Source organism: Anabrus simplex, chromosome 1 (genome assembly GCF_040414725.1).
Source record: "Anabrus simplex isolate iqAnaSimp1 chromosome 1, ASM4041472v1, whole genome shotgun sequence".
Classification (NCBI taxonomy): Eukaryota; Metazoa; Arthropoda; class Insecta; order Orthoptera; family Tettigoniidae; genus Anabrus; species Anabrus simplex.
The window spans coordinates 1,665,259,573-1,665,280,144 of NC_090265.1; positions in this window are offsets into that span (position 1 = coordinate 1,665,259,573).

Sequence of the window (20,572 nt, forward strand, 5' to 3'; positions counted from 1 at the left end):
TTTGGATATACAATTCCCTCTATATCTAATGTTTAAAGATGTGTCTATACGGAGAGAGGGTTTACTCTTGGTATATTTTACATTCTCTAGGAAAATGCTGGAACAGATCTTCCTCAAGTTACAGTTAGAATACAAGCACACTACTCAAATTTACATTGTTACCAATGTCTAAAGTCCGCCTCTGTGGTGTAGTGGTTAGTGTGATTAGCTGCCACCCCCGGAGGTTCGGGTTCGATTCCCGGCTCTGCCACGAAATTTGAAAAGTGGTACGAGGGCTGGAACGGGGTCCACTCAACCTCGGGAGGTCAAATGAGTAGAGGTGGCTTCGATTCTCACCTCAGGCATCCTGGAAGTGGTTTTCCGTGGTTTCCCACTTATCCTCCAGGCAAATGCAGGGATGGTACCTAACTTAAGGCCACGGCCGCTTCCTTCCCTCTTCCTTGCCTATCCCTTCCTATCTTCCCATCCCTCTACAAGGCCCCTGTTCAGCATAGCAGGTGAGGTCACCTGTGCGAGGTACTGGTCATTCGCCCCAGTTGTATCTCCCGACCGAGAGTCTGAAGCTCCAGGACACTGCCCTTGATGCGGTAGAGGTGGGATCCCTCGCTGAGCCGACCCTGGAGGATAAACAGATGATGATTATGATGATGACCAATATCTAAATTGGGTTTAATTGAAAGTGACATTAAAATGACAGGCATCAAACAGAATTAAGCTGACTTAAGGAACACCTTTAGGCCATCGTCTCATATTGACCAGTGTCTACATTTAAGTTACTATACTGATCATTTCTATGTCGTCTAATTTCCTAGATGGAATGTCGATGACATTTGCTTTTACTAATGCTAGACGTATCCTTCCCCCAGTGTTGTGGGATAGTGTTACTCCATAGATGGAATTCTGGAGAATTTCAGAATTTGCAAGAAGTCAGTTATATCTGACCGCCAGACTGTCTTGACACAGACTGCGTCGAAGGCTTTGTTTCACATTCGATAAACAGCCCATGGTATAGATGCTTCGGAAGTATTTACGAAGACAACAGTTTGAGACTTTGAAGAACGTAGGCTACTTTACCGCGTTAGACGGGTATAGCACTTTCAGTATTATCAAATCAAACACTTAGGTAACCAATAACAAATGAGCAACAAATTCCCAAAGAATTAATATAATAAAAATAAACTGTAGTCCACATCGTTTCCTGTAGGAGCCAAGAAACAAATTGCAGTCATTTTAATGAGGTGAAACGCTTTCTCTTTTTCTTGGGATCTGATACAAGGAGTAACCATTTAGTAGTAACAAGTATTGCTAGGTCGACAGAAGAATAACCGAACTTACCAAAAACATACGGTGAATTTTAAGTGTATGAAGAACTGCTTTATGTCTGAACAAATGGATCACATTAGCGTGCCCACATCGTGGTGATCAAGAGGAAACTGATTATAGGCTTTGTGATTTACCTGACAATTAGCTTTTAACAACATGAAACACATACCAAGGAAGTTAACTCCGTAAGTAAATAACAAAATTCACCTTGCTTCCCATACTTCGGAGAGTCACTTGTCACTACTTAGGAAGTGTGGATCTGTCAAGTGAAACTATTAATGTTTCTTCTTCATTTGCATGACGTATGTCTGAATGTGTTAACAAAGTGTCGTTTGTAAGTCACCATTTTTTAATATAAAATATATATAATAAAGTAACCCTCTTAGAGGACAGCTATACACTATTGGGATGTGGCAGGAACTAGTAAAATTACATTGGTAGTTGAAAATTTAGAAACATATTGTGTGTTAATTTACTGCTTAAATTTTTGAGACAGCCCTGAAAATGGTTTTCCGTGGTTTCCCATTTTCACACCAGGCAAATGCTGGGGCTGTACCTTAATTAAGGCCACGGCTGCTTCCTTCCCACTCCTAACCATATACTGTTCTATCGTCGCCATAAGACCTATCTGTGTCGGTGCGACGTAAAGCAACTAGCAAAAAAACTTTTTTTTTGAGAAAGTAAGTAGAATATACTATTACGAATAAAACATTGTTTGCTTTGTCGCTCCAATTTCGTTGTAGGATGACCCAATATGTATACATACAAACACAAACACACACACAAACAGACAATTCTATTCAACTATGAATAACCACACTCCACTAACTAACTAACTAACTAACTAACATGTCCTTCATAACAGGACACCAGCTGTGCGGTCTTTGCCAGAACGGGTGATATTCCTTAACTTCATTTTCTGCTCGCATGCTCAGTTCTTTCACACAAAACAGCTGCAGGTAGGTAATTTTGAACACAAGGGCTGCTGACCCTCGGAAGACACTATTACTGTTACTTCGACTCCAAAGGAAGTACAGAAATTCACTCAGTGAACACATTAATTCATGTAGCCGCTCCGCACAGTGAACTGCGTAATACTGACGACTAAACAGTGGTCATACAACAGCAACAAATCAATAGCACTACAATATTCCTCACAACAACGACAGTCAACACTGCTCCAGTTCTAGTGATCCGCACACAGACTCCAAGAAAGTCTACAGACTATCTATATTATACCGACAAATATCGGGATGCTCTCTCGTTATATAAAAGTAGTATAATTGGACAGTTCTGCGGCCACCGCCACCTCCGGCTCCCAGTGGCCACCTCCACCTCAGCCAGTGGCCTCTTCCAGTACTGCTAACTTAACCTAACTAGCGCGACAGTACTGCCAACTTAACCTAACTAGCGCGAAATTTGAATTTGTAAACAAAGCCACGTGCTTTTTGACAGCTGTCATCGACAACAACGCATCGCTAACCTCAGTACTGCCATCTTGACGGGCCTAAACCCCAGTAGTGCCAACTTAACCTAACTAGCTCGAGATAAACAAAGCCACGTGCTTTTTGACAGCCACGTGCTTTTTGACAGATTTGTAAACAAAGCCACGTGCTTTTTGACAGACAACAACGCATCGCAAACCTCAGTACTGCCATCATGACGGGCCTAAACCTCAGTAGTGCCAACTTAACCTAACTAGCATGAGGTAAACAAAGCCACGTGTTTTTTGACAGCCACGTGCTTTTTGACTGATTTGTAAACAAAGCCACGTGCGTTTTGACAGACAACAACGCATCGCTAACCTCAGTACTGCCATCTTGACGGGAATAAACCTCGGTGGTACCAACTTAACCTAACTAGCGCGAGGTAAACAAAGCCACGTGCTTTTTGACAGCTACGTGCTTTTTTGACAGCTGTCATCCGCCATCTTTAAACCACAAGCACTGTGCTGCCCTCTATATCGCAGTAGCTGCAAAATTCGTCACCTGTCATCGGCAGTGCTGCCATCTTGACGGGTCTAAACCTTAGTGCTACCAACTTAACCTCACTAGCGTGAGATAAACAAAGCCACGTGCAGCTGTCATCCACCATCTTTGAGCATCGTGCTGCCCTCTTTAGCTACTTACCTTTGAAATGTGGTACGTTATCCGCCATCTTGCATCCGAAACCTCAGTGCTGCGCTCTATGTAGTGGCGGCAAATTCCATGTGCTCTTGTTTGGAAACAAAGCCACGTGCAGCTGTCATCCACCATCTTTGAGCATCGTGCTGCCCTCTTTAGCTACTTACCTTTGAAATGTGGTACGTTATCCGCCATCTTGCATCTGAAACCTCAGTGCTGCGCTCTATGTAGTGGCGGCAAATTCCATGTGCTCTTGTTTGGAAACAAAGCCACGTGCAGCTGTCATCCACCATCTTTAATCACCGTGCTGCCCTCTTTAGCTACTTACCTTTGACAGTTGTCATCCGCCATCTTGCATCGCCAACCTCAGTGCCGCACTCTATGTAGTGGCGGCAAATTCCACGTGCTCTTGTTTGGAAACAAATTCACGTGCTTTTTTGACAGCTGTCATCCGCCATCTTTGAGCACCGTGCTGCTATCATGCGGGCAATTTCGTTAGCTGTCATCCGCCATCTTTAATCCAGAGAGAACAGTGCTGCACTCTATGTGGTGGCGGTAAATTCCATGTGCTTTACAAACCTATGTGCTTTTCTGACAGCTGTCATCCGCCATCTTTAATCACCGTGCTGCCATCTATGTGGTGGCGGTAAATTCCACATGCTTTACAAACCTATATGCTTTTCTGACAGCTGTCATCCGCCATCTTTAATCCAGAGAGAACAGTGCTGCCCTCTATGTGGTGGCGGCAAATTCCACGTGCTCTTGTTTGGAAACAAAGCCATGTGCAGCTGTCATCCGCCATCTTTGAGCACCGTGCTGCGAGCAATTTCGTCAGTTGTCATCCGCCATCTTTAATCTACAGAACACCGTGCTGCCCTCTTTATGGCTACTACCTTAAGCACGTAGTAGCGGGCAATTTGAAAAGTTCTGTTAGCTATCATCCGCCATCTTTAATCACCGTGCTGCCATCTTTAGCTAGATACCTTTGAAATGTGGCGGCGGATAATTTGAAAAATGCTTTTTGACAGCAGCTATCTTTGAGCACCGTGCTACCCTCTATGTGGTGGCGGCAAATTCTACATGCTTTACAAACCCACGCGCTTTTTTTTTTTTGACAGCCATCTTTAAGCAACAGAGTACAGTGCTGCCCTCTTTGTTGTGGCGGCAAATTCCACGTGCTCTTGTTTGGAAACAAAGCTACATGCTCTTTTTGACGGCTGTCACCCGCCATCTTTAACCAACAGAGCACTATGCTGCGGGCAATTTCGTTAGCTGTCATCCGACATCTTTAATCAACAGAGCACAGTGCTGCCCTCATGCGGGGTAATTTCGTTAGCTGCCATCCGCCATCTTTAAACACCGTGCTGCCCTCTTTATGACTACTACCTTAAGCACGTAGTAGCGGGCAATTTCGTTAGCTGTCATCCGCTATCTTTGAGCACCGTGCTGCTCTCTGTAGTAGCGGGTAATTTGAAAAGTTCTGTTAGCTGTCATCCGCCATCTTTGAGCACCGTGCTGCCATCTATGTGGTGGCGGCAAATTCCACATGCTTTACAAACTCACGCGCAGTTGTCATCCACCATCTTACATCGCAAACCTCAGTGCTACACTCTATGTGGTAGCGGATAATTTTAAAAAGAAAAATTCTACAGCAGCCATCTCTCGACGCTAATTGCACAAGATAGTAGCTATACATGACTCCTTAAAGGTGCTCATGCAAGATGATCGCTATACATAGACGCCCTTGGGATGCTTGCGCAAGATGGCGGTTATACAAGGCTCCTTATGAGGGATGCTTGCGCGAGATGGTGGTTGCTCTTATGAGGCGGCTCAAGGATCCATGGCTAGAGACGCCCTAAGGATGCTTGCGCAAGATGGCGGATGCAAGATGGCGGCTATACATAGCTCCTTATGAGACAGCCAATACAACATGTGATCAGAACATTGATTGATGTGTTCAGAACACAAAATAAGTAGAATCGAACACTGTACTCGATACAACATGTGATTAAAACATTGTGTGGTGTGTTCAGAACACTAATCGAACGCTGTATTAGGGGATACCTTTGTTTAGATTGAAACATAACAAGACTAGAATTGAACACTGCACATTGATTGATGTGTTCAGAACACAAAATAAGTAGAATCGAACACTGTACTCGATGTCGTTAACTTCAACATGTGATTAAAACATTGGCTGGTGTGTTCAGAACACTACATAAGTAGAATCGAACGCTGTATTAGGGGATACCTTTGTTTAGATTGAAACATAACAAGACTAGAATTGAACACTGCACTCGATGTCGGAAGATCAGATTGAAAACATAACAAGACTAGAATTGAACACTGTACATTGATTGATGTGTTCAGAACGCAAAATAAGTAGAATCGAACACTGTACTCGATGTCGTTAACTTCAACATGTGATTAAAACATTGTCTGGTGTGTTCAGAACACTACATAAGTAGAATCGAACGCTGTACTCGATGTCGTTACATGTGACCCGATACAACATGTTAGGGGATACCTTTATCCTAAGAACCGAACACTGTACAACATGTTAGGGGATACCTTTGTTTAGATTGAAACTAACAAGACTAGAATCGAACACTGCACTCGATGTCGTTACATGTGATCCGATACAACATGTTAGGGGATACCTTTGTTTAGATTGAAACATAGCAAGCCTAGAATCGAACATTGTTTGATGTGTTCAGTACAACTTCAATGATTAACATACACACTGTGCACATATCGCATAGCTAAAAACACACTGTGCACATATCGCATACCTAACACTTCAAATGATTTGCTTAGTACGAAAATAAAAATAAAAAATCTATACCGCGTAGCTAACTCGTTCATCACACTGCTAAGACGCTTAGTAATTGTGAATACACTCATACGAAAATCAAGAAAGCACACTGCGTAGCCAACTCGCTCGGCACGAAAAAATCTATACCGCGTAGCTAACTCGTTCATCACACTGCTAAGACGCTTAGTAATTGTGAATACACTCATACGAAAATCAAGAAAGCACACTGCGTAGCCAACTCGCTCGGCTCACTCGCTTAGTAATTGCAACACACACGGATAAGAATGTTCCGAGATACTTACATGTTTTTTAAGGGGGGTGAAAGATCATAAATTATATGTACACACATGTTGTCTCCTCCAAGTTGTAAGATGAAATAGACGCAGTAGTGCGAGTTTCCACTCTAGCTGGCGAACGGAAGTAGCATGATATCTCAGCAAAAAATAAAAATACGCGTGAGCTTGCAAGTCAGACACAATGATGGATACCGCGATTCACATCCTGGTAACTTATGCCGTCGGGAAGGGCATCCGGTGAGCATCTAGCTGTAAATCCCCGATTCTCGACAGATTCTTAATCCGAGTTCTTTGACGTCAGGAAGGGCAGCCGGTTAACAACAATTATCAAACACGCATCGCGAAGGTAGGAGTGTGCAGCGATATGCATGTTTAGACTTGCAGATTATGAAAGAAACATAACAAGACTTGAGTCTTAAAACAAATTCTTGCGATTTAAAATCTTAGTCGGGAAGGGCATCCGGCAGTAAAACAATAGTTCGTGATTTAAAATCTAAGAAGAGCATCTAGCTGAGAAACCCCCCGATTCTCGACAGATTCTTAATCCGAGTTCTTTGACGTCAGGAAGGGCAGCCGGTTAACAACAATTATCGAACACGCATCGCGAAGGCAGGAGTGTGCGGCGATATGCATGTTTAGACTTGCAGATTACGAAAGAAACATAACAAGACTTGAGTCTTAAAACAAAATTCTTGCGATTTAAAATCTTAGTCGGGAAGGGCATCCGGCAGTAAAACAATAGTTCGTGATTTAAAATCTAAGAAGAGCATCTAGCTGAAAACCCCCCCGATTCTCGACAGATTCTTAATCCGAGTTCTTTGACGTCAGGAAGGGCAGCCGGTTAACAACAATTATCGAACACGCATCGCGAAGGCAGGAGTGTGCAGCGATATGCATGTTTAGACTTGCAGATTATGAAAGAAACATAACAAGACTTGAGTCTTAAAACAAATTCTTGCGATTTAAAATCTTAGTCGGGAAGGGCATCCGGCAGTAAAACAATAGTTCGTGATTTAAAATCTAAGAAGAGCATCTAGCTGAAAAACCCCCCGATTCTCGACAGATTCTTAATCCGAGTTCTTTGACGTCAGGAAGGGCAGCCGGTTAACAACAATTATCGAACACGCATCGCGAAGGCAGGAGTGTGCAGCGATATGCATGTTTAGACTTGCAGATTATGAAAGAAACATAACAAGACTTGAGTCTTAAAACAAAATTCTTGCAATTTAAAATCTTAGTCGGGAAGGGCATCCGGCAGTAAAACAATAGTTCGTGATTTAAAATCTAAGAAGAGCATCTAGCTGAAAACCCCCCCGATTCTCGACAGATTCTTAATCCGAGTTCTTTGACGTCAGGAAGGGCAGCCGGTTAACAACAATTATCGAACACGCATCGCGAAGGCAGGAGTGTGCAGCGATATGCATGTTTAGACTTGCAGATTATGAAAGAAACATAACTAGACTTGAGTCTTAAAACAAATTCTTGCGATTTAAAATCTTAGTCGGGAAGGGCATCCGGCAGTAAAACAATAGTTCGTGATTTAAAATCTAAGAAGAGCATCTAGCTGAAAAACCCCCCGATTCTCGACAGATTCTTAATCCGAGTTCTTTGACGTCAGGAAGGGCAGCCGGTTAACAACAATAGCGTATGATGTAAGAGCTTAGATACTACCAGTTTTGCGTCAGGAAGGACAACTAGTCTTAAAACAAAACAGATTCTTAATCCGAGTTGTCAGGAAGGGCAACCGGTTAAAAAACTATAGTGTATGAGGTTAGATACTGCTAGTTTTACGTTAGGAAGGACAACTCAACAAATTCATGCGATTTAAACACATTTTATTCCCAAGAGAATCGAACCCGAGACTACCGGGTGAGAGGCATGCATACTGTAGGCTATGGGTTTGTTCTACAGTCCTTGAAGTATCGGCACAGTCATTCTGAGCGAGCAGCGGAATGCGTGTGTTAGCTGAAATTGTACACGTATCTTCCGGCTCAACCTTGAGCGAGGACACTGTTAAGCGACTTGTAACTCGCGAACGTCTTCTTAGCTGAGTGTAAGCTCTTAAAACACAGTACCAATTAAGGTTGTAAAATATTCTGAAATTGTCCTCCTCTGTGGTGTGATTAGCTGCTACCCCCGGAGGTCCGAGTTCGATTCCCGGCTCTGCCACGGAATGTGTAGCATTTAGCCTATGTAAGTTCCTAACGTAAAATGTCATGATTGTACGGAGAGGTTAAAACACACACAGTGCCTACTCCTATCGAAAGAACCTGCACGGTACCGGCATGTAGGCTTCTCCTGGTGAAGGAGCCTGCACATAGTTTAACGCCTCCTATCACCAGCCCTTACTTAATGCTGGCTTTTTTTTGCACACCCCGCCTCACACCATAGTTTTATACGACCGGCTGCCCTTCCTGACTAGGATTTTAAATCGCAAGAATTTGTTGAGTTGCCCTTCCTGACGCAAAACTGGTAGTATCTAACCTCTTACACGGAATGTGTAGCATTTAGCCTATGTAAGTTCCTAACGTAAAATATCATGATTGTACGGAGAGGTTAAAACACACACAGTGCCTACTCCTATCGAAAGAACCTGCACGGTACCGGCATGTAGGCTTCTCCTGGTGAAGGAGCTTGCACATGGTTTAACGCCTCCTATCGACAGCCCTTACTTAATGCTGGCTTTTTTGCACACCCCGCCTCACACCATAGTTTTGTACGACCGGCTGCCCTTCCTGACTAGGATTTTAAATCGCAGTATACGCGATAAATTTGTTGTAGCGGGTTTTATAACTAGATATCCTGGTACCGATACATAGCCTACTCCACTGAAGAAGCCTGCACAAGGCTTATTGCCTCCATCCGACAAATGAATCAGCATCAACACTCTTGTACTCAAAAAATAATTTTCGACCGAGTTCGATTCCCGGCTCTGCCACGGAATGTGTAGCATTTAGCCTATGTAAGTTCCTAACGTAAACTATCATGATTGTACGGAGAGGTTAAAACACACACAGTGCCTACTCCTATCGAAAGAACCTGCACGGTACCGGCATGTAGGCTTCTCCTGGTGAAGGAGCTTGCACATGGTTTAACGCCTCCTATCGACAGCCCTTACTTAATGCTGGCTTTTTTGCACACCCCGCCTCACACCATAGTTTTATACGACCGGCTGCCCTTCCTGACTAGGATTTTAAATCGCAGTATACGCGATAAATTTGTTGTAGCGGGTTTTATAACTAGATATCCTGGTACCGATACATAGCCTACTCCACTGAAGAAGCCTGCACAAGGCTTATTGCCTCCATCCGACAAATGAATCAGCATCAACACACTTGTACTCAAAAAATAATTTTCGAAGGAGTCTGCACAAGGTTTAACGTCCCCATCAACAGCCCTTACTTATTGCTAGCTTTTTGCACACCCCGCCTCACACCATAGTTTTACGACCGGCTGCCAAGCCTACTCTACTGAAGAAGCCTGCACAAGGCTTATTGCCTCCATCCGACAAATGAATCAGCATCAACACTCTTGTACTCAAAAAATAATTTTCGACCGAGTTCGATTCCCGGCTCTGCCACGGAATGTGTAGCATTTAGCCTATGTAAGTTCCTAACGTAAACTATCATGATTGTACGGAGAGGTTAAAACACACACAGTGCCTACTCCTATCGAAAGAACCTGCACGGTACCGGCATGTAGGCTTCTCCTGGTGAAGGAGCTTGCACATAGTTTAACGCCTCCTATCGACAGCCCTTACTTAATGCTGGCTTTTTTGCACACCCCGCCTCACACCATAGTTTTATACGACCGGCTGCCCTTCCTGACTAGGATTTTAAATCGCAGTATACGCGATAAATTTGTTGTAGCGGGTTTTATAACTAGATATCCCGGTACCGATACATAGCCTACTCCACTGAAGAAGCCTGCACAAGGCTTATTGCCTCCATCCGACAAATGAATCAGCATCAACACACTTGTACTCAAAAAATAATTTTCGAAGGAGTCTGCACAAGGTTTAACGTCCCCATCAACAGCCCTTACTTATTGCTAGCTTTTTTGCACACCCCGCCTCACACCATAGTTTTACGAACGGCTGCCCTTCCTGACTAGGATTTTAAATCGATATCCCGACATAGCCTACTCCTACCGAAGAAGGCAGCTTAACGCCTCCATCCAACAAATGAATCACACTAAAACACTCTTCAATCATTCTCGCTATTTCGGATGATAGCGGGTTCGAACTGGAAGCTGTAAATGCTAGGCGTGGGACCTGTGCGATCATCATTACATGATCTAGCCGGATGCCCTTCCCGACGGCATAAGTTACCAGGATTTGAATCGCGGTATCCATCATTGTGTCTGACTTGCAAGCTCACGCGTATTTTTATTTTTTGCTGAGATATCATGCTACTTCCGTTCGCCAGCTAGAGTGGAAACTCGCACTACTGCGTCTATTTCATCTTATAACTTGGAGGAGACAACATGTGTGTACATATAATTTATGATCTTTCACCCCCCTTAAAAAACATGTAAGTATCTCGGAACATTCTTATCCGTGTGTGTTGCAATTACTAAGCGAGTGAGCCGAGCGAGTTGGCTACGCAGTGTGCTTTCTTGATTTTCGTATGAGTGTATTCACAATTACTAAGCGTCTTAGCAGTGTGATGAACGAGTTAGCTCCGCGGTATAGATTTTTTTCGTGCCGAGCGAGTTGGCTACGCAGTGTGCTTTCTTGATTTTCGTATGAGTGTATTCACAATTACTAAGCGTCTTAGCAGTGTGATGAACGAGTTAGCTACGCGGTATAGATTTTTTATTTTTATTTTCGTACTAAGCAAATCATTTGAAGTGTTAGGTATGCGATATGTGCACAGTGTGTTTTTAGCTATGCGATATGTGCACAGTGTGTATGTTAATCATTGAAGTTGTACTGAACACATCAAACAATGTTCGATTCTAGGCTTGCTATGTTTCAATCTAAACAAAGGTATCCCCTAACATGTTGTATCGGATCACATGTAACGACATCGAGTGCAGTGTTCGATTCTAGTCTTGTTAGTTTCAATCTAAACAAAGGTATCCCCTAACATGTTGTACAGTGTTCGGTTCTTAGGATAAAGGTATCCCCTAACATGTTGTATCGGGTCACATGTAACGACATCGAGTACAGCGTTCGATTCTACTTATGTAGTGTTCTGAACACACCAGACAATGTTTTAATCACATGTTGAAGTTAACGACATCGAGTACAGTGTTCGATTCTACTTATTTTGCGTTCTGAACACATCAATCAATGTACAGTGTTCAATTCTAGTCTTGTTATGTTTTCAATCTGATCTTCCGACATCGAGTGCAGTGTTCAATTCTAGTCTTGTTATGTTTCAATCTAAACAAAGGTATCCCCTAATACAGCGTTCGATTCTACTTATGTAGTGTTCTGAACACACCAGCCAATGTTTTAATCACATGTTGAAGTTAACGACATCGAGTACAGTGTTCGATTCTACTTATTTTGTGTTCTGAACACATCAATCAATGTGCAGTGTTCAATTCTAGTCTTGTTATGTTTCAATCTAAACAAAGGTATCCCCTAATACAGCGTTCGATTAGTGTTCTGAACACACCACACAATGTTTTAATCACATGTTGTATCGAGTACAGTGTTCGATTCTACTTATTTTGTGTTCTGAACACATCAATCAATGTTCTGATCACATGTTGTATTGGCTGTCTCATAAGGAGCTATGTATAGCCGCCATCTTGCATCCGCCATCTTGCGCAAGCATCCTTAGGGCGTCTCTAGCCATGGATCCTTGAGCCGCCTCATAAGAGCAACCACCATCTCGCGCAAGCATCCCTCATAAGGAGCCTTGTATAACCGCCATCTTGCGCAAGCATCCCAAGGGCGTCTATGTATAGCGATCATCTTGCATGAGCACCTTTAAGGAGTCATGTATAGCTACTATCTTGTGCAATTAGCGTCGAGAGATGGCTGCTGTAGAATTTTTCTTTTTAAAATTATCCGCTACCACATAGAGTGTAGCACTGAGGTTTGCGATGTAAGATGGTGGATGACAACTGCGCGTGAGTTTGTAAAGCATGTGGAATTTGCCGCCACCACATAGATGGCAGCACGGTGCTCAAAGATGGCGGATGACAGCTAACAGAACTTTTCAAATTACCCGCTACTACAGAGAGCAGCACGGTGCTCAAAGATAGCGGATGACAGCTAACGAAATTGCCCGCTACTACGTGCTTAAGGTAGTAGTCATAAAGAGGGCAGCACGGTGTTTAAAGATGGCGGATGGCAGCTAACGAAATTACCCCGCATGAGGGCAGCACTGTGCTCTGTTGATTAAAGATGTCGGATGACAGCTAACGAAATTGCCCGCAGCATAGTGCTCTGTTGGTTAAAGATGGCGGGTGACAGCCGTCAAAAAGAGCATGTAGCTTTGTTTCCAAACAAGAGCACGTGGAATTTGCCGCCACAACAAAGAGGGCAGCACTGTACTCTGTTGCTTAAAGATGGCTGTCAAAAAAAAAAAGCGCGTGGGTTTGTAAAGCATGTAGAATTTGCCGCCACCACATAGAGGGTAGCACGGTGCTCAAAGATAGCTGCTGTCAAAAAGCATTTTTCAAATTATCCGCCGCCACATTTCAAAGGTATCTAGCTAAAGATGGCAGCACGGTGATTAAAGATGGCGGATGATAGCTAACAGAACTTTTCAAATTGCCCGCTACTACGTGCTTAAGGTAGTAGCCATAAAGAGGGCAGCACGGTGTTCTGTAGATTAAAGATGGCGGATGACAACTGACGAAATTGCTCGCAGCACGGTGCTCAAAGATGGCGGATGACAGCTGCACATGGCTTTGTTTCCAAACAAGAGCACGTGGAATTTGCCGCCACCACATAGAGGGCAGCACTGTTCTCTCTGGATTAAAGATGGCGGATGACAGCTGTCAGAAAAGCATATAGGTTTGTAAAGCATGTGGAATTTACCGCCACCACATAGATGGCAGCACGGTGATTAAAGATGGCGGATGACAGCTGTCAGAAAAGCACATAGGTTTGTAAAGCACATGGAATTTACCGCCACCACATAGAGTGCAGCACTGTTCTCTCTGGATTAAAGATGGCGGATGACAGCTAACGAAATTGCCCGCATGATAGCAGCACGGTGCTCAAAGATGGCGGATGACAGCTGTCAAAAAAGCACGTGAATTTGTTTCCAAACAAGAGCACGTGGAATTTGCCGCCACTACATAGAGTGCGGCACTGAGGTTGGCGATGCAAGATGGCGGATGACAACTGTCAAAGGTAAGTAGCTAAAGAGGGCAGCACGGTGATTAAAGATGGTGGATGACAGCTGCACGTGGCTTTGTTTCCAAACAAGAGCACATGGAATTTGCCGCCACTACATAGAGCGCAGCACTGAGGTTTCAGATGCAAGATGGCGGATAACGTACCACATTTCAAAGGTAAGTAGCTAAAGAGGGCAGCACGATGCTCAAAGATGGTGGATGACAGCTGCACGTGGCTTTGTTTCCAAACAAGAGCACATGGAATTTGCCGCCACTACATAGAGCGCAGCACTGAGGTTTCGGATGCAAGATGGCGGATAACGTACCACATTTCAAAGGTAAGTAGCTAAAGAGGGCAGCACGATGCTCAAAGATGGTGGATGACAGCTGCACGTGGCTTTGTTTATCTCACGCTAGTGAGGTTAAGTTGGTAGCACTAAGGTTTAGACCCGTCAAGATGGCAGCACTGCCGATGACAGGTGACGAATTTTGCAGCTACTGCGATATAGAGGGCAGCACAGTGCTTTGTGGTTTAAAGATGGCGGATGACAGCTGTCAAAAAAGCACGTAGCTGTCAAAAAGCACGTGGCTTTGTTTACCTCGCGCTAGTTAGGTTAAGTTGGTACCACCGAGGTTTATTCCCGTCAAGATGGCAGTACTGAGGTTAGCGATGCGTTGTTGTCTGTCAAAAAGCACGTGGCTTTGTTTACAAATCAGTCAAAAAGCACGTGGCTGTCAAAAAACACGTGGCTTTGTTTACCTCATGCTAGTTAGGTTAAGTTGGCACTACTGAGGTTTAGGCCCGTCATGATGGCAGTACTGAGGTTTGCGATGCGTTGTTGTCTGTCAAAAAGCACGTGGCTTTGTTTACAAATCTGTCAAAAAGCACGTGGCTGTCAAAAAGCACGTGGCTTTGTTTATCTCGAGCTAGTTAGGTTAAGTTGGCACTACTGAGGTTTAGGCCCGTCAAGATGGCAGTACTGAGGTTAGCGATGCGTTGTTGTCGATGACAGCTGTCAAAAAGCACGTGGCTTTGTTTACAAATTCAAATTTCGCGCTAGTTAGGTTAAGTTGGCAGTACTGTCGCGCTAGTTAGGTTAAGTTGGCAGTACTGGAAGAGGCCACTGGCTGAGGTGGAGGTGGCCACTGGGAGCCGGAGGTGGCGGTGGCCGCAGAACTGTCCAATTATACTACTTATAAAGAACGATGGCGCAATCGAATTGCTGGAAAAAATGTTTCCTTCCTAGAAAAGGATTTTACCTTGCTACTTCCGAGCGCGGTCCGCCTCTGTGGTGTAGTAGTTAGCGTGATTAGCTGCCACATCCGGAGGTCTGGGTTCGATTCCCGGCTCTGCCACGAAATTTGAAAAGTGGTACGAGGGCTTGAACGGGGTCCACTCAGCCTCGGGAGGACAACTGAGTAGAGGTGGGTTCTATTCCCACCTCAGCCATCCCGGAAGTGGTTTTCCGTGGTTTCCCATTTCTTCTCCAGGCGAATGGCGGGATGGTACCTAACTTAAGGCCACGGCCGCTTCCTTGCCTATCCCTTCCAATCTTCCCATCCCACCACAAGGCCCCTGTTCAGCATAGCAGGTGAGGCCGCCTGGTCGAGGTACTGGTCATCCTTCCCAGTTGTATCCCCCGACCAAGAATCTGAAGCTCCAGGACACTGCCCTTGTAGCGGTAGAGGTGGGATCCCTCGCTGAGCCCGAGGGAAAAGCCGACCCTCGAGGGTAAACAGATGATGATGATGATGATGATGACTTCCGAGCGCGCGATTCAATTGACGAACTCGCCGTATTCGCTGTGCCAGAGCGCGAACAGCTGCCCGCCGCTGTGCTTCAGAAAAGTGGGGTATGTGATAGACTCAGACATTTAATGATCACGTCAGTTGCTTTACGGATTGAGCTGTAGTGGCCTAGCCCATTTCTGTTCTGTTCTTGAGGATCTAAGCTACTACTGTCATCACAGTGTAGAGTGCGTGGAAATCGCCCGTTGTGGGCCTAGTCAATGAATATTGACTCTTCACGACCGGATTTTAATCGAAATCGACTTTCACCCTATTAGGTCGTGTTACATACATGTAGTACGTGTTGAAGAGATGTTCAAAGGGATTTCACCCTCTCGTAAGGTTAACTAAAAATTACTTTTAATGTGTTCTATTTGGCTGCCTCCGTGGTTTAACGCCTAAGCTGCTAAACCATACACCACTCAGTTCTTCGTACTTAAAACTGGTTTAATTTAACGGTAACTGGACGGAACTCTACCTTGTAACCGATGCTAAAGTCCCAGGTATAATAATTAATTCGATTACAACACAGCAAAATATACGAACAAAATTACATAAACAAATTAAAATAAAGTTTGAAAAACATCAAACAGCCCATCTAATAAGCCTTGGCGCAAAGAGCTCGTTCCAAACTGAATTGACTGATTGTTACTACACCTACTTCTTATCAGCATTATCTATTGTAGCCGAAAAACTGTAGGATAAATGTTAAATGTTCAGCAAATTTTGTGCATAATACGATCTCAGATGCGCTAAACATTAGAAAGTATCATTTTCCAGCTAAAATATATTTTGGTATTCATTTTAATTACTGTAATTAATTGTAAATAATTCGGTGCAGGTCTTGGTTTTCTTGACCACGTCCGCTACTTCTCGTGTGAGATGATGTCACGAGATAGAGTGTACCCCGCTCCAAATAGAATTAAACAACGCTAGACAGGCCGAAAATCAAACCGAGGCCTACGAGTAAGAGGCAAATACTCTATACCTACACCAAAGGGTTGACTTCTTGTATTTACTATACGTATATTTAGCTTTTAGCCTGAGTTCCTTGTTTTGTAACAACTGCATATCGTATTCAAGGGCTGCCTAACTGTATACTCGGTTAACTCGGAGGGACGTGGCTTCGATTCCCTGTCAGGAAGTCGTACAACGTAAGTATGAGATTTTCAATCGAGTGGTTCATCGGAGGAACTTCCCTTCTCAACTCCAGTCACGTGACTGTCCATTACCCTCAGCGCAGTAGCAGTAGCAGCAGCAGCATCAGCAGCAGCAGCAGCAGCAGTAGTAGTAGTAGTAGTAGTAGTAGTAGTAGTAGTAGCGTAATGACAGATTAGGCTGAATCTTGTACCCATGTATGTGATGTTCCAAAGACCAAAAATAGAAAAATGTAATGTTGAGGAGTGGAACAAATTAATTACAATTATTATTATTATTATTATTATTATTATTATTATTATTATTATTATTATTAGAGTTATATGACTCATCATTCTCAGGAAGAGAGACTATGACATGTAGTAGAATCCTAATGAATATCAATAATATTTAAGTATGCTTTACACAGTTTTTTTAAATATTTACCACGAAACATGCTCCAGTAGGGATGGGTAGTTCTTGCACTGAGCCCCTCAGTTCTGTACATTAATTACCCTCAGTTTAATTCAGCCTACACTACAATGATTACAGTAGTAGGTGTGGCTATTGCTAGCCTGGTGCAGCCCTTGTAAGGCAGACCCTCCGACGAGGGTGGTTGGCATATGCCATGTGTAGGATAATGCGTGCTATTGTAGTGGAGTGTTGTATGTGGTGTATGAGTTGCAAGGATGTTAGGGAAAGTACAAACACTCAGTCCCCGAGCCAGGGGAATGAACCATTTAAGGTTAAATTCTCCGACCTTGCCGGGAATCGAACCCGGAACCTTTCGAAGGCGACTACGCTGACCATTCAGCCAAGGAGCCGGACGTTTCTGGGGTAAAGGAAGCCGGGCATAGAGATAAATACTGTGTCCCACTGAGCGCGTTAAAAATAGTGGAATCGTCCACATTCCACTCCAACAAGGGCCTTCATGGCCTGTACCGAGATGGTTTTGCCTTGTTTCCCTTTGCTTTGCTTTGTTATGTGTATTGCATTTATCGGAGACACTGCACAGAGGAGTTCATTAGTTGAAACTTAATAACCTCAATTCAGGTCCACCTCCCATCCTCTCAGAGTTATTTCTCATACACATACATACATACACAATAAGTACACAACACGTTGACCAAGATGTCCCAAGCCCCTTTAAGAAAGCAATAACCACATAAATTCACATGTATTGCTGTCAAGTATAATTTCTAACCCTAACGTTTCCAGTGAAGACATCCCGTGCTGTGCTGTAATGTCATCCACGTCGTCTTAAATAACTCCTCCGACGGTGGCTATTTGGGTATAGTAAAGACATGATAGACGATACGTGTTGGCTAGGATACAGCTCGTACCAGAAGCCAAAGCGCGCACTTGATGAATGGTTGGACCGGTAGTGGGGCCACACCGCAAGGTGTTGACTAAGATGAAGAGCGACCATTAATATTGCCCACGAAAACAACTTCTGTTTATATAACTGATTATTTTTATCTTAGAAATAGTTTGTAAGGCACCTGAGCACCTGGTGATAAATTACTCTTCGCACGTTTCGCTACATTTCATTCGCTTGTAAGCCTACGTCTTGAGGTCCTTTGTCTTACCCTCCGTTCCAAGTGATTTTTATTACACCACTCCTAGTTTTCTTTCACACTATAATGTATTCTCTGTTGGTGTCTGACGTCTAACACCCAGTGTAGAGTTCACGGTTTTGAAACTACTGTGCATATAGAAGCTCCACCTTCCTTCATACCCCTATAAGGACAAAGAAGCCGACGTTTAGCAGTTTCAGATAAGTTATGGCAACTTCCCAGAGTAGGCTTCTTTGCCCTCCGTTCAAGAAAGAAAGCGAAAATGTTTTAGTGACTATTGATATCGTGATCACAGTCACGTGACCTACAGTTCTACGTGGAATCCGAATACGGGGCTGTAACTTTTCAATTAAAAAATACCACACTCGTTCATTTTCTCCGATACGCGGAAAAGCAGAGAATAATGAATAGGCCTACGTTTTTGAGCTTAGAAGACGAGAAGGCGAGTACAGATTCTTTCGTTGTTCCCCTTTTAATAGCACCTTACGACATGGAAGTGAATAAAAATTATCTCATATGTAGGCCTAGCTATGTTCTTCTTAACCATTATTTTTTCCTTTTACTGGTCAAGTTCTTACATGGATGTGAAATCCATCAGAACAACGTTCGCTGTGTTAATTTTACTATGCGCAGGCGTAAAAGAAAATGAACCTTAAATACAGTACAAAGCACTACATACTTCATACAAACATACTGTGCATTCCTACAGTGCCGTACGGTAAGGTTCATTTTCCTTTACACACTTACATAGGAAAATGATCACAATGAAAATTGTTCTCACGGACTGCTCCGTATGTGACTGGGAGGCGTGACCATTCTTAAGGAAAATAATAGATAGGAAGAGCATTGTGGCACACGAGGTTTGGTTTCTTCAAAGACTTTTCAAGACTTGTTGTTGTTCAAGAGTTGCTTAAAGCGACAATCCTGGTGTTATCGCGCACTATTGTAGAGTTCTGACAACCAAACGCAACAGGTGATCACAATGTCGGAACATATCAGGCATACTAGCGCCAAGGGTTAAAGCGAGCAGGCCTACATGAAGGCTACAGATTACAAGACAGCAAGAAGACCACTTGCTCTCTGTGTAGTAGAATGCCATCTTCTGACGAGAAAATATGGAGAGATCCCTCATACTATGGAGATGACAATACTGCAATTGTCACTGGTACTGACTTCCTTGGATTATTCCCCAAAATATTATGTGACGTAGACTTGGTGTGGCCTCAATCATAGAGAAAACGAGGGAGGATCGTTTCTAGTGGTACGGCCATGCCATGAGAAGCTACGATAATGACGTTATTTATTTATTTATTTATTTATTTATTTATTTATTTATTTATTTATTTATTTATTTATTTATTTATTTATTTATTTATTTATTTATTTAGCATATGCCTTTAAGTTGCAGGAGTGTCTGAGGACGTGAGATAATGACTGTTATGAGGAAGGGAGAGGGCAAAACCCGATGTCGGTACACAGCATACTCCCGTGGAATAACACCAAGTGTTCTGCTCAAGGATTAATGTCTCCATCTGACAGAGGCTTAACCATCAACAGCATCATATGCCATCAACTCACAGGAACACTGCGGCCAGTTTTGGAATGGAATCCTGGATTTTAATACCCAATCCAGTGATCAGAAATTGTGCATCTTTCCTACCCGGCCAGCCAACATTATTGTGGTGATTTTTTCCACCAATGGGACTCGAACCGGTCAACCACAGTGTCAGACAATGAGGAATTTATGCCTTAACGATAATGGTCAGTGGACTGGTGACGGCGTAATAAAAACGACCCTCCAAATTGGTCCAGGAGGACGCCAGCTGCGAGCGAGCCCGCCGAAGCCGTGGATGGACGACATGGTAGAGGACATCCATGAAGACATTACGCAAGATACCATAGTCCAGGCCAAATGGTGAAAATGTAGAAAAATAGTGGAGTTAATTTCATGGTAAATGTAATGAAATGGCATATGGATTTTAGTGCCGAGAGTGTCCGGGGACATGTTCGGCTCGTCAAATGCAGGTCTTTGGATTTGACTCCCGACCTGCATTTCGTCATGAGGATAAAGTGATGGTGAAGACGACATATACACCCATCCCCCTTCCCAGCGAAATTAACCGATTTTGGTTACAATTACCGACCCTGCCGGGAATCGAATCCGAGGCCCCTGTGACCGAAGGCTAGCACGCTAACAATTTAACCATG